Source organism: Neovison vison, chromosome 1, assembly GCF_020171115.1.
Source record: "Neovison vison isolate M4711 chromosome 1, ASM_NN_V1, whole genome shotgun sequence".
In the NCBI taxonomy this organism is placed as follows: domain Eukaryota; kingdom Metazoa; phylum Chordata; class Mammalia; order Carnivora; family Mustelidae; genus Neogale; species Neogale vison.
The window spans coordinates 51,496,794-51,510,137 of NC_058091.1; the positions used below are offsets into that span (position 1 = coordinate 51,496,794).

General features: G+C 37.7%; 2 pseudogenes; both read right to left on the reverse strand.

The window, feature by feature from the left end:
• Positions 1–1,125: 1,125 nt before the first annotated feature.
• On the reverse strand, positions 1,126–7,065 carry LOC122897410 (annotated as a pseudogene).
• Positions 7,066–12,324: 5,259 nt separating this feature from the next.
• LOC122898257 lies at positions 12,325–13,012 on the reverse strand (annotated as a pseudogene).
• Positions 13,013–13,344: the final 332 nt, after the last annotated feature.

Sequence of the window (13,344 nt, forward strand, 5' to 3'; positions counted from 1 at the left end):
AACCAGAAAAGACCTCGAATAGCCAAAGGGATATTGAAAAACAAAGCCAAAGTTGGTGGCATCACAATTCCGGACTTCAAGCTTTATTACAAAGCTGTCATCATCAAGACAGCATGGTACTGGCACAAAAACAGACACATAGACCAATGGAACAGAATAGAGAGCCCAGAAATAGACCCTCAACTCTATGGTCAACTAATCTTCGACAAAGCAGGAAAGAATGTCCAATGGAAAAAAGACAGCCTCTTCAATAAATGGTGTTGGGAAAATTGGACAGCCACATGCAGAAAAATGAAATTGGACCATTTCCTTACACCACACACAAAAATAGATTCAAAATGCATTGTTTTAAATTTATGATCCTTTCTTCATTAAACAACTTCTTGAGGGCAGGCATTATGCCTTTTATTTGACATTTTTGGCCCCTGCAATGCCAGGAATTTAAGCAGAGACCTGAAGTGGAACCAATTGGCTTACACAGTACTAAGTACAAAGTAAAGCAATCATCTTGGCTGAGCTATCTGGTTCAATGGTCTGGTAGAATGTCACATACAAGCTCAGTCATTGCAAATAATGGTTTTTCTGACTGTCTGTTCTAGCACAGTAGAGTCATGTTGGGGGAATGGAAAAAGTAAGCACCATTTCTCACCATGTTCTCCCTCATATCATAGGTCTCCCTCTGCCCCAGTGTTGGATACTGTAGAGATCACTCACCAATAGGGAGGGACCCATCACTGTTCTCCAACTACAGCCAGGCTTGCCTGCACAGCAGTCCCTGTGGCTCTAGCCTGGATTCCTGTACAGGAATCTGGCTCTGTCAGTGGCAACTGGAGAGGGTAATAGGATCTTCTGCTAAATGAAGTTGAGTCAATGAATGGATGAGCTGCAAGGGTCAGTTGCAAAGAGTGATAAGTTAATGACAACTCATTCAGACAGATGCTTTTGTCATCTAACTCCCAAACCTACCTCTGGCCAAACCTGTGGCCCCCGGGGTGGGGGGGGGGAAGCCATCTCCCATGGGAGAGAAGTCAATGGGGTGGGAGACCATATTTTCACCATTGAGTCTTTCCAGGAGCTAGGGCTTCAAGGCACAAGGCTCCTGGTTCCTTCTTCTCTCAACCACCCCTATTCACTTTCACTCTCACTCCTTGTGCTGTCATTGTTTCTGCTGCTGCTTTTCCTTCCTCTTCTTTTTTCTTTACTTCTTCTTCTTTTCTAGCAGCAGCAGCAGCCAGTCTCCATTACTTTCTAAACTGAGGGCAGGTCTTACTGTGTGAAGGAAGCTGAGGAGCTTCTTTCTTTTTCTAGAAGAATCCCCTCATCGGGTCAGGCTTCTCAGATTCTGCTGATTTTTCCTCTTCCTTCTCCCCTTCCTCATCAGGCATCAGAGAATATTTAGTTCCTCATGGTTGCATAAAACGATCCTTTGCAAAGTAGTTTTTATAGCCACATTGCTTGCAGGTGGTGTGCAGGACAGCCTTGAGGGTGATCTGCCCAGTGTAATCATGGAAGGACTGCCTCTGCCTCTCTTCTTACTCAGTGATAACGTTGTTGGTGTCAAGGCCTTTCTCAGTGCTTTGGTTGACAACTTTCATGGAGCAGTATACATTTATCATATCATTTTTCATCTGTCAGCCAATAAGCTTCCCCCTGACATTTTTTCTCTGACTTCTGCTATCTTAGAGGGCTCACTCATGCAACAGGATGACATGTGAGTTCGAAGGACCAGACCTTGCTTCCAATAGCCTGGGATTTTGATAAAAGTTTCATAGTCTGTCATAATAACAACCTCTGACTGGAAAACAGTGTAGACAGCAGGCAAGTCCTTCATGGTCTTGGGTATTCCTGAATTAATCCTTAATGTTCTATGGCTCCTCCATTTCTCTTCTGTTAAGGGTATTTCAAGTGTCTCTGTGTCAGCTCTTGGTCTCCTGGCCACAGCACTGTGTGAAACACCAAGACCCAGTCCTTATTTGGCACTTCTGATGGCAATTTGGCAAGACTCAATAAGTGTTTGTTATACAGGCAGATGAACAAAACTTTCTAAATAGCATTTGTAGCATTGCAGTTTGTTATTGTTGTTTGCAACAATTTTCTAAGTAACTAGCTTTATAGAATATGGCTGTATTGGCATAGTTCATTATTCTTAGCACTACTGGAAGTAGCTGAGACGTTGGACAGGAACTATTGCCAGAGTTAAATTAAATACATTTAAGTAAAGTAAAACAACATCAATTCATCTGTTCTTTATGAAATTGGCAAGCCCACTTTCTCTGTGGTGCCAAATTTTGGATATATATGTATTTTGTATCTGAAAAGTAGTTACACGCCTAAAGATGTGGGGGATCTTCCTGTTCAGATTTTTGTGATGTTTTGGCTCCCTAAAGTTCTCATGCGATAAATGGAATTGTTCTTCTGGGATCCATCTTGTAACCACTATATACTTGCTGTTCGGCTGCCTGTGTGATGCTAGGATGCGTTTATGACCATCACAAACCCTCACTGATTTTGCTTGAGAAGAAGTGAACTACTTTTCCTTTCTGCTGGAGTCATCACCGTTTCTCTCCACTGCTGGAGTCTACTTTCATCTCTCCCCTTTCTTAACTCCTGTCTGAGTTCATTTTTCAAATGACTCCAAGGGAAATCTCATATTTAATAGCTCTCCAAGGACAGAACCAATAGTTCTCAGTACCAGTCTCTTATAATAGCCTAAGAACAGAATGAGAAGTGTGGGAGTTTTCTGAAATGGAGCATGGAGGACTGAAGGAATCTCCAATCAGCTAATGCTTGCCTCCTATTTTCTTGATTTTTCAAGTGTGGATCTTTTGGTGTATGCATTTCTTTTAAGAGGCATGGTATATATTCTAATATACTGAGGAACTTTGTAGAGCAAATATAGACTCATGCACTTTTTTTGGACAAAGTAGAAACAAAATTGTAAATGTACAATAAGTATATAAATATATATATATTTTTTAATATTTCCTACCTACAATTATATAAAAATCAAGGCAATTGCCTTTCACAATGACACTGGGTGGATGTACATAGTGGTATATTTAAAATAAAAAATGTCAGTTAGATAAACAAAATGGCATAATTATCAAAATGACATCAGGTCTGGAAATTAAAAAGTAAAAAAAAAAAAGTATTATAGTCTAACAAGAAAAAGCTGTGGTGTGATGAGCAATATACTATACTAATGTTAAAATATTGTTTCTAAGAAAAAAAAACCAAGATTCTGAGTATATATTTAACTCTATGAAATGTAGGTTTGTAATCTAAAAAATAGAATGAATATTTAATGTTAATAATTATTAATATTTAATGAGTATTTACTCTGCCTTTATCACAGAGTAATTGGAAGGATAATTAACATAATAAAAGTGAAAATGCTTTAATCCCACCAAAGTACTACAGAAGTAGGCTTTATTTAATATAGTTAATAAAAACACATGCAGACAATATTATCATTGGAAAAAGCCAGAAATCAAGATGTTTCAATTTGTTAGTTGTGGGGGAAAGTATATGCTATATGAGGGTAAAATTCTACATTTTAAAAGCTTAGCTTTGGGACGCCTGGGTGGCTCAGTTGGTTAAGCAGCTGCCTTCAGCTCAGGTCATGGTCCCAGCGTCCTGGGATTGAGTCCCACATTGGGCTCCTTGCTCGGCAGGGAGCCTGCTTCTCTCTCTGCCTCTGCCTGCCATTCTGTCTGCCTGTGCTTGTTCTCTCTTCCTCTCTCTCTGACAAATAAATAAAATGTTAAAACCTGGGTGGCTCAGTTGGTTGGACGACTGCCTTCGGCTCGGGTCATGATCCCGGAGTCCTGGGATCGAGTCCCACATCGGACTCCCAGCTCCACGGGGAGTCTGCTTCTCTCTCTGACCTTCTCCTCGCTCATGTTCTCTCTCACTGTCTCTCTCTCAAATAAATAAATAAAATCTTTAAAAAAAAATAAAAAAAATAAAAATAAAAGCTTAGCTTTTTGTGTTTATTTAACAAAATATTGCAATAGTGTTTTTTTCTAGAAGAATATCTGAAATTCAATTATGACCCAACGAACAGCTGCAGAAGATGCTTTTATATGGTTAAAAAGTTAAAAGTACAACAGAACATTATTAGAAAAAAAATCAAATGGCAACAGAAAGCTAATAATGAGCAGTTCCCATCCTACTCCCTTTCCTAGAAGCAAAGTTCTAATTCAGCTGTTTCTTTTGATTTCCAAATATATGTTTCTTTTTTTTTTTTTTTTAAGATTTTATTTACTTATTTGAGAGACAGGGTGCTTGAGAGCATGAGCAAGGGGGAGGGGCAGAGGGAAAAACAGACTCCCTGTTGAGCAGGGAGACCAGTGGCTGTCCTGGGATCAAGACCTGAGCCTGAGCCTAAGGCAGATGCTTAACCAACTCAGCCACCCAGGCACCCTAAGGGAGTTTCTAAGAATTATATGTTTCTAAGAATATTTTTGGGTTGATGACTTTTAAATTCTACCATTTGACTTTCTATAATAAAAATGAAGATTTAGCTTTTTAAAGCTCCCAACACTCCTCCATTTCTCTCAACTTTATCCTATCAAACTGAAATTAAATCAAGGATCATTGCTCATCCATGTTTATGCAAATACAGTTCCAATAGAGTCAAAATAATGCACAATGTGGCAAACCCTCACTTATGAGGTTTTTGTATTGTACAATAATTGTCCTACTTCTCACATGCCCAGTTTGCTGTCTCAATATTTTTAATTTATACCTTTCCCTTTGTAGCTCTCCACTCATTCCCCATAATCTAGGTTGTTTCCAGGAGTTCCAGCAGTTACCTCACATTGAGGTCTCTCCTCATTGTCTTCCTGATTTCATCCTATATTTTCTGAATCCTATCTTTCTCTTTATTGATTTACTCATGAATTTGCTGAAAAATGTTTTTCAGGACTTCTCAAGAAAGTTTCATGGGAAGTAAATGTGTGGAAATTTGGCACATACAAAAATGCCTGATGTTCTTGTATCCTCCCATGTGATGAGGGTTTGGCTTGGTGGAGTTTTAGTTTGAAAGCATTTTTTCCTCAGGGTTTTAGAGTACTTGTTCCACTGTCATTTAATATTTAGTACTGCTTGTGAGAAATATCAGTTTTGCTCCTTTGTTTATGACTTATTTCCTTTAAATTGCTGGAGACTTTAGATTTTCTATTTCTTATACTAAAATTTTATAATGTATACTCTGGTGTTGGATCTGTTTTTATTCTTTTTTGCTGGTTAGGGGAAGATTTTTTTCAATTATAAATGTATGTTCTTTATTTCAGGGAAATTATCTTGATTTTTTCTTTAATACTTTTTTCTTTGGAATTTTCTTTATTCTTTATAAAACAATAATTGGTTGAATATTAAATTTTCTATATAGTATCTTTAAATTTCTTAATTTTTGCCCATAGTTTTCTTTGTTCTTTCTCTTTCTCTCTCTCTCTCCTCTTCTCTCTCTGCACATTCTATTTCCTTGATATTGTCTTTCAAATTTTCTACTTTAATTTTTTCAGCAATTATATTTTATGAAATAAAGAGCTATTTCTTGTTTTCTGATATTTTTCATTTCCAAAGTGTGGTGGGCAGATTTCTAAGATGGTCTCCAAAATTCTGGGCTTCTCATGTACACACCTTAAATGATTAACTCCTCTTGGGTGTGGGAATTTGGGCATTTCAGAGGAAACTAAGAGTATGATGGTATATTGTTTTCTTGACCATATTACTTTACATGAAAGAAAGCATTTTGCACAAGTAATTAAGTTATTGATCAGTACACTTTGACATAATTAAAAGGAAGATTGTAGTAGGTAGGCTTGAGGTAATCAGTTTGAGTCCGTAAAAGGGAGCCCATTGGTCAGTGATAGAAGTCAGAGATCTGTATTCCTGCTGGTTTAGTAGCATTCAGGTTAAAAATGGGTTATGGAGGGGTGCCTGGGTGGCTCAGTGGGTTAAGCCTCTGCCTTCGGCTCAGGTCAAGATCTCCAGGTTCTGGGATAGTGTCCTGAGTAGGGCTCTCTGCTCAGCAGGGAGCCTGCACACCCCCCTCCCCCCCCCCCCCCCCCCCCGCCCGCAACCGCCCCACCCCCACCAGCTGCTCTGCCTACTTGTGATCTCTCTCTGTCAAATAAATAAACAAAATCTTAAAAAATAAAAGGGTTAGGGGGACCATCTGAAAAGGAACTGTTAGGTGCTCTTTAGGAAATGAGAAAGAGCTAGCTTCTCTCTTTTGCTGATCTATGGCTAGCAAAAAAATAAGGGATCTCACTCAGTCCTATAATCACAAGGAAGTGAATTCTTTCACCAGCCAGTTGGCTTGGAAGAGGAGTCTGAACTTCAAATAAGACCCCAGACCTGTCCAACTCCTGACCACAGCCTTGCAAGACCTTGAGCAGAGCTACTGTAAGGTAATAAATTTGTGTTGTTTTAAGCCACAGGTTCGTGGTAATTTACCCCACAGCAACAGAAAACTAATACACACAGCAACTTGTTCTTGTTTTGTGGATGGATTTTCTTTCTCACCCACCTTCCCTCCATTAGTTCATTTGTTCTTTTATTATTTTAGGCTCTTTTTGAGTTAAAAGCTCTCGTCAAAGAGTGGTTATTTTTAGTCTTCCTTATGTTTAAATGTGAGACATTAGGAAGGGAATCAGGCACCTGAGTGAAGCCTTGTGACAAACAAGATTTCCATTTAGGTAGATACAACCAGAGATGTGGAGATGTTTTCTCTATTCCTATAGAATTTCTCTGCAGAGAAATGTATGAAACTCTGGCTAAGTGCGTAGGGTCTGCCTGGCTATCAGAATTCCCCCTGTGAGACGGGCAAGTAAGTCTGAATGTTGACAAACTTAGAAGCTATCAGTTAAGTTCTATTTTCAGTCCTGAGCCAATTTCTATTATGACCATAAGCACTTTACATATTTGAGGAAATGCCTCAGATTCATTTTGCCTAGAGGGTAAGTGTTTGGTTGCCAGTGTGTATCTGTGTGTGGCCACTTTAAGTACTGACCTGAAACAAATCTCCTTTGCCATGTGAGGCCTCAAAGCTGCCATCCGTTGTGCATTTGGCTGACCGCCGAGACCTCCTCACGTCTGAGCCATAAATCAGTTCTATTCAACTTTGTATTCCCTTATACACACACTGTCGATAATAGGGTTGATAAAAATGATCCATTTTTTAAAATGGAAATTAACAGAAAACGTACTACTAAATGCAGTTTACTGTGCTGTGGAACTTTACTAAGATTATTTTTATGCACGTAGAGGTTTACATTGCGAAAGCATTTGAATTGAGGGAGGAGATAAAAACTGATTTTTTGTTTTATTTTATTTTATTTCTTTTCTTTAAGATTTTATCCATCTATTTGAGAGAGAGAGAGCAGTAGGGAAGAGTGAGAAGCAGCCTCTCCACTGAGCAGGGAGCCTAATGTGGCTTGATCCCCGCATCCTGGAATCAGGACCTGAGCCCAAGGAAGGCACTTAACTGACTGAGACACCCAAGCACACCCTGATTTTTTAAATATGGTTTGGAATATGTATTTGATAAATATGAATTATTCTATACATTTGTGGTTTTGAGGGTAGCTGCAAAAATAATAATGCCTGGGGCACCTGGATGGCTCAGTGGGTTAAGCCTCTACCTTTGGCTCGGGTCACGGTTTCAGGGTCCTGGGATCGAGCCCCACATCCGGCTCTCTACTCGCCGGGGAGCCTGCTTCCCCCTTTCTCTCTGCCTGCCTCTCTGCCTACTTGTGATATCTCTCTGTCAAATAAATAAATAAAATCTTAAAAAAAAAATGACTGATATCTGAGGGTTCAGTTGTCACAACTCCTCTCCCCTTCAGCTGTTGTCTGGCTAAAGGCAGCTGAGTATTTAACTGAGGGCCCCTTCACCAAGGGTGACCAAAGTTTGTTGCCAACTATTTCAGTCCTTCCATTGTTTACCACTCCCTTCTGCTCAAATGGCAGTTTTCTTTTCTCTCTCTCTCTTTTTAAGGTTTTATTTATTTATTTGACAGACAGAGATCACAAGAAGGCAGAGGGGCAGGCAGAGAGAGAGGAGGAAGCTGGCTCCTCGCTGAGCAGAGAGCCTGATGCAGGCTCAATCCCAGGCCCTTGAGATTCTATCCAGTTATTTATAATATATGCTCAAAATAACCCAACAAAATATCCCTGAGCAAATTTCAAAGAGAAAAATACAAAATCACCTATAAGCAGGATAAAAAGCTTAGAATTCTCTTCCTGAGGAAAGGTGGACACTTAAGTAATATGTTATAGAATTTATACATCAGTTACCACCTAATCTGTTTTTTCTAGTACTTAGTCTGGTTTGGACATTTAGTATATTTTTGTATTTTTTTCTTTTTTTCATATTTACTGGGTCCTTATTACATGTATATTTTAACCTGTAATTACAGGTTTATATTATATATCTGCCTATAAGCTATTACAATAGGTATTTTTTAATAAGCCAAATGAATAAATAAAATGTGATTCTTACCCTTTTGTGATTCTTACTTTTGCTAACCTTTCTGATCTTGTCTTCTGCAATCACAACTTTTGTTATTACTAATATTAATAATAATAACTACTTTCTCCCTCACTCCAAAAAAAACAATAATAATGTGAACGTTATATCATATTTTCAAAAATCCAGAAACATAGTTGAAATAAGTGAGCAATTCAAATGTATTCTAGATCAATAGTTCCTCAAGCTCTAAAAGCTCTTTGGAAATAAGACTGAGTTACATGTTAATTTAGAAACAATTATTGTCAGTTTTTCTTTATCTTATAGAATTCCTGAATATAAACCCAAATCCTCTTTGTTTGCTGTTATGAAGATATAGATCTTATCTTCACACACAAGGAATATGACAATAATACACACTATATTTGTAACTCATTGCACATTATTAATCTCTGCTCAAATCTCACCCTTTTTCATGTAATCTTTCCACTTTAAAAATCTCATTATTCATTTATACAAATCTATCAATTCACTTATATGACTATAGTAATAGCTTAATCTCTAAATGCTTATATACATATGCCTGCATCCCTGTAGATTTCATTAGGACTTGGGGCTGGGGCACGAAGAGTTTTTCATACCTCTGATATTTACATCTTCCTTAACAGTTCCTATGAATATATTTTATGATTTCTTCATGTAAAGCCATAGATTTTTTCTAAGTTATTAGAGCACTTTTATGACTTTATTTTTTTTTTATTCTTCCTCTACCTCAACTAGAAGGCAAAGACAGTAGCTAACATTTCCTTAACAGTTAAGCAAATCCTTACCTGGAGGCTGATTAATCAGCTGTGTATGTGGAGATTTTTATGTGACTCAATGAGAGACCATCCATAAACAGAGCAGCCTTAGCAGCAGCCTCACTTCTGTTTCATCAAGAAAAGTGCCATTTGGGGTGCCTGGGTGGGTCAGTGGGTTAAAGCCTCTGCTTTAACCCACTTTTTTTCATGTGCTGGTAACCAATTACTAAACACCATGCAAAACAGAAGACCTAGTAATAAATTGGTTAGTGAAAAGATGAAAAACCTATTCTGTGAGGTCAACTATTTACCTAGGTTGAGTGAATGATTCCTTCCATGCAGCTTTAAGTATGTTTATTCTTTTCCAGTACCCTGAAGAGCAATATGCAGGTGTCCCGCACAAAAACAAATTAAATTCATAGGGGATGACACTATCTTTCAGAGCTTCATCATTTTATTTGTCACATTAAGACTCCCCAAATACTTAGGCAACTTTGTCAGTGACTTGGCCAACCTTAAATTAATGATGACAATAGATTATTTCGTGTTTTGCCTTCATCTTCTTTCTTTTTCTCTAACCCCTTACTAAAACAGATTTGCTAAAGAGTTGGGCACCTCAAACAGATTTACAGCTGACACTGAAAAAATTTAAATCCTTTATGGGGTCAAATGTGCTTACATCTAACTTTTTGCTTTTCCCTCAATTTATAAATGCCTTCATCATACAGAACATAGAGAACACAGAACTAGACCATATGGAATCATGGAAGATGAATGTAATAAAATTCCTTTTACATGGACATTTTCTTTTGTGGATAATAGTTCTTTTTTGAAAAATCTGTAATACCTCTTGAAAAAAAGTTTAAATAGTTGCTTGTTTATCAACCATTAAGGATGTGGAATTCAAGTAACATGAATAGCTTTTAAAGCCCTAGTCTCAGGTAATCAAGAATTCTATATCTGTGTATCTCCCATTAGGGAACTACACATCAGCAACCTTTTTTTTTTTTTTTCATAGAAAAAAACTGTTGCATTAATAACCTGGTATTGTAATGTATATGAATTGTGACTTGTTAGAAATTAAGTTGCACACATATTGCTAGTTAACTAGCCTTTAGTTTTATCTTAAAATATTTACTATATTTGAAGCTAATAGAACTGTTTACTTAATATAGTGAGTGTTTTATAAAGTATCCTAGAATTCAGACTTTTAAAAAAATCAGACTTGGCAAAAATTCCATGATTCTGAATTAACAAGTTTTTAAATTGATCTTTTTCATTTACTAATTCTAAAACATATATTGGACTCTTTGTATTCATCAGATCCTGTTGAATATATGCTGAGTGGATCTCAGTCCTTTCCCTCAGACGAATTCTTGTCTGGTTTGGGAGATACAGGTAGATAAATGATGTGAAAATTGCAGGGCAAATCCAGTGGTGCACATAGGCTGGAAGTTCAGGAATGTATCTACAGAGGAAGCACCTTCTTTGTTGAAATTTAAGGACTGACTGATTTTCTGGGTATACAGTGGTTAGAAGGACATTGCATTCAAAGAAGTCATGTGCAAAGGAATCAGGGAATCAAAAGAGAAATCTGAAGAAACTCGCATGGAATGATAAAAATCAGTGATAAAGTGATATAGAAATAATACTGCTTAATGCCTAGTGAACCTAGAATGTAAGGTTTGAGTAGATGGATTTGAGACCAGAGTTTGGTAGGATTCATGATGAAGGTTTCTAAAGGTAGCCTTTCCAACAGACCAAAAGGATATCAAAACTTCAGGTGAGTTTGAAATGTTTTATAATTTAAATGAACATGTAATAATAATAATAATAATAATAATAATAGCCACAGAAAGGAACTAGAATCTTTCAGGTATATAATGTATCAGTCCAGGAAGTGAGAAACTAACCAGTCTATTTTTAAAACCAAAACAGTTAATGGGAGTGAAATGACTTACACTGGGGTGCACAAACCCTTTCAAGTCTATATTTTTGTATCCTTTGTTACCTAGTAGTGCAATTGCTGGATTAGAGAGTAGTTCTATTTTTTAACTTTTGGGAGACTATTCTATTTTAACTTTTTGGGAGACTCCTACTGTTTTCCAAAGTGACTGCACCAGTTTGCATTCACACCAATAAGGCAAAAGGGTCCCCCTTTCTCTGCATTCTCGCCACCATCTGTCATTTCCTGAGTTGTTAATTTTAGCCATTTTTACAGGTGTGAGGTGGTATCTCATTGTGATTTTCATTTGTATTTCCTGATAATGATTAATGTTGAGCAACTTTTCATGTGTCTGTTAGTCATCTGGATGTTTTTGGAAAAATGTTTATTCATGTCTCTGCCTATTTCTTATCTGGATTATTTGTTTTTTGGGTATTGTGTTTGATAAGCTTTTTATAGATTTTGGATACTACCCCTTTATCAGATATGTCATTTGCAAATACCTTCTCCCATTCTGCTAGTTGACTTTTGGTTTTGTCAACTGTTTGCTTTGCTGTGCAGAAGCTTTCTATCTTGTTCAAGTCCTAATAGTTCATTTTTTATTTTGTTTCCCCTACCTCAGGAAACATATCTAAAATATATATAAAATACAAAACAAATATTGCTATAGCTGATGTCAAAGTGGTTGCCACCTGTGTTCTCCTCTAGGATTTTGATGGCTTCCTATGTTGTATTTAGGTCTTTCATCAATTTTGAATTATTTTTGTGTATGGTGTAAGAAAGTGGTCCAGTTTCATTTTTCTGCATGTTGCTGTCTTGTTTTCCCAACATCATTTTTTTTTGTCTTTTTAAGATTTTAGTTATTTATTTGACAGAGAGAGAGAGAGCACAAGTCGGCAGAGTGGCAGGCAGAAGAAGAGGGAGAATCAGGCTTTCCACTGAGCAGCGAGCCTGATGCAGGGCTCTATCCCAGGACCCTGGGATCATGACCTGAGCTGAAGGCAGTCGCTTAACCAAGTGAGCCACCCAGGCACCCTGAGTTTTCCCAACATCATTTGTTGAAGAGACTGTCCTTTTTCCATCCATGAGGATTCAGAGCTTCACTGGACCATGAGTGCTCCCCCTGAATAATTCACTGTACTGTCTTGCCAGTTCCTACACTGGCCTAACTGGCCATAATTCAAAAAAGAAAGGCTCATATTGATTCTGTTCTTCTGGAGCTCTGTGATAGCATTTAATAACACCACAATAAGACATCTTCCACATACAGGATTATGGTATTTCTTCAAGTAATTGCTAAAAGATACAGGATCTGGTTGTTCTGTCATACTCACATCCATTTTCTCTAGATTTTCAATGGATCTATAAATCTCCCCTGGGTTCATCATAGTAACTGTAATAGATACTTAGACCCCAATGGCCAAAATCAGAAGAAACCACAAAGAGATTACTAGGATCCCCTAGATATTTACTGAAGAGTTTTTTTGAATTCCTATTCTTTTGACTCAGTCAGAGCTCCATCCAGTACAAGAATAATGTAAACTCATCCTTATGGCTTTCCATGGCTTTAGCTGTATAAAGCAAAAGCATTTCAATACTGTGCTCATCTTCATTTCTCTGCAGAGACACGTGTTCAAACACTCCTGTCTTCCATAATTCTTCATAAATTTTTTGGTCAATACAAAGGACATACAGAGGTGTCTGAAGGCCCAAGGATGAAAATTCTCTGGGTAACAGATGGAACCACTTGTTTGTAAGCATGAGCAGCACAAGACCCACAGTATGGATATCCTGAGTGGGGTGTTAATAATGGCTTTAGCAGGTCTTTTTAGTCTATACTTGTGAGAGCCAACCTTCCAGCTGCGATCCCAAAGTTGTGAAGCTCCTAGCATGTGAGCTCCTAGGAAGCTCCTAGCTTCCCAGCAGACCACTTAGTTGGACATCTTGGTGCCTGTGTCACCTATGGTGTCCAAGGATAAATCTATATCCCTCACTTTCAATCTGGAGATGTCTTTAGGTCTAAAATAATTCTCTTGTAGGCAGTACATCGATGGGTCTTATTTTTAATCCATTCTGATACTCTATGTCTTTTGATTGGAACACTTAGTCCATTTACATTC